The following is a 2277-nucleotide window of genomic DNA, read 5'->3' as shown; positions in this document are numbered from 1 at the left end:
CTCAAGTAAGTGGTGGCTTTGTGTACTTCGAGAAGGGGTTAAGAACAAACAAAGCCATTTTTAAGGAATTTAGACTTCTGTGATCCATAACATTGTTAAGATAGTCTTCGGCAAAATCACATAACCAATCTTTTGTCGACGCGTTTCGAACCAACCAGTGTGGTTCATCGTCAGGACAAGTTGAAGAACCAATCTGGCTTAGCTAGATTAAATAGAGCGTGCAGAGACTCTAACAGCTATAATGCTAACGGCTAAAGCCATTTTTCCTTTGAGGTGACCTTATGGGTTCAACAAAAGGGAAGTGGAACACGAGGGTAGATGGCCGCATCTCCCTTATCTTGGGATTTAATCCAAATGCAAAGCAAATGGTGTGTTGCAATTCCAAAAATATCTAACATTTTTTTAATCATTTTTTTTACTCTTTTTTTTTTCTTTTTTTCTAGGTAATTTTATAAAATGCGAAATTATCTCGGCCTGGGATGCTTTTTATTTAGCAGTTTTCTGGATGTTGAATACTATTGGATGGGTTACTTTCTATTGGCATTGGAAGCATATAACATTATGGCAGGGTAATGTAGCACAATTTAATGAGTCTTCCACTTATTTAATGGGATGGTCAAGAGATTATCTATGGTTAAATTCTTCACAACTTATTAATGGATACAATCCTTTTGGTATGAATAGTTTATCTGTTTGGGCGTGGATGTTCTTATTCAGGCATCTTGTTTACGCTACTGGATTTATGTTCCTTATTTCTTGGCGTGGATATTGGCAGGAACTGATCGAAACTCTTGCATGGGCCCATGAACGCACGCCTTTAGCTAATTTAGTTCGATGGAGAGACAAGCCAGTAGCCCTTTCCATTGTTCAAGCACGATTAGTTGGATTAGCTCACTTTTCCGTAGGTTATATATTCACTTATGCAGCTTTTTTAATTGCCTCTACATCAGGTAAATTTGGTTAATTCTTCTTCATCAATTTCTCTGTGGGGTATTGTCATTGTATCAATGACAATACCCCACAGAGAAAAAGTAATCAACATAATATTACTCCATCTAAAATCTGATCTATATTTTGATTCCTGGTAGGTAATAGTACCAACTGAACTATTATGGCGAGAAAGAGTCTCATTCAGAGAGAGAAGAAGAGACAAGCACTGGAACGGAAATATCATTTAATTCGTCAATCTTTGGAGGAAAAAAGCAAAGTGTCATCATTGGATGACAAATGGGAAATTCATAGAAAATTGCAATCTTCACCACGTAATAGTGCACCTACACGTCTCCATCGACGTTGTTCTTCGACTGGAAGACCTAGAGCCAACTATCGAGACTTTGGATTGTCCGGACACATACTCCGTGAGATGGCCCACACATGTTTATTGCCCGGGATAAAAAAATCAAGTTGGTAGGAAAAGAAAAAAGTAATTGAAGTTTCTTGTGATAATGGGATATAGTACCCCTATCCCTATATAGGGATAGGGGTACTATATCCCATTATTGTTTTGTGTACCCATTCTGATTATGATATAAATCAATGGTGCGGAGTAGAGTAGTCTGGTAGCTCGCAAGGCTCATAACCTTGAGGTCACGGGTTCAAATCCTGTCTCCGCCAGACCAGAACATACGAAGTATTTTGGTCCGGAAAGGATTGCTCTCTCACTTATAAATTTATAATTGAATTATAAGTGAGGAAAAGAAACGATCAATACATGAACTATTCTTTTTCATATTCCATGTGAAGGGCGGGTAGCGGGGATCGAACCCGCATCTTCTCCTTGGCAAAGAGAAATTTTACCATTCAACCATACCCGCATTTCAATTATATGAATATCTATATATTCATATAATTGAAATGGAAAATACATATATGTTCAATCCCATTCGTAAGTAGATACCATTTTTGAATGGTCCAATTATTAATTCAATTACGGATATGGAAAACCCCTCCTCCTTGGGCCTGAAGTAAAAGGCCCTTCAGAAAAGCTATAAAGCCCTCCGGGAGGAGGGGGAGGGAGTGTGAACCTAAAACATCTAGAACATATCTAAGATATGAAAGAATTAAGGATACCTACAAAAAGGACTGATCCGATCCATAATGATACACCCGAAAATACAACATTTTTGCTACTTGACCAACCATCGGGAGAGGCAAGTGCAACAGGTACACCAATCACTAGTAAAAATGAAATAACAATTAATGCAAACACAGGCGATTGGAAAGCAATAGTCATGGTTGTGATCTTACAAGCTCCCAACAGATTGAATAGACTATACC

At 38.0% G+C, this 2277-nt stretch overlaps 1 non-coding gene across 1 annotated transcript; it reads left to right on the top strand.

Annotated features, from left to right (window-relative positions):
• Positions 1-1540: 1540 nt before the first annotated feature.
• TRNAM-CAU (transfer RNA methionine (anticodon CAU)) lies at positions 1541-1614 on the top strand. The gene has a single exon. It is a non-coding gene; the product is annotated as a tRNA-Met (tRNA).
• The last annotated feature ends 663 nt before the right edge of the window (positions 1615-2277 follow it).

Source organism: Pinus tabuliformis, chromosome Q (genome assembly GCF_031772625.1).
Source record: "Pinus tabuliformis cultivar Carrire ecotype Pingquan chromosome Q, CPIR1, whole genome shotgun sequence".
In the NCBI taxonomy this organism is placed as follows: domain Eukaryota; kingdom Viridiplantae; phylum Streptophyta; class Pinopsida; order Pinales; family Pinaceae; genus Pinus; species Pinus tabuliformis.
This window is presented reverse-complemented; position numbering and strand designations above follow the sequence as displayed.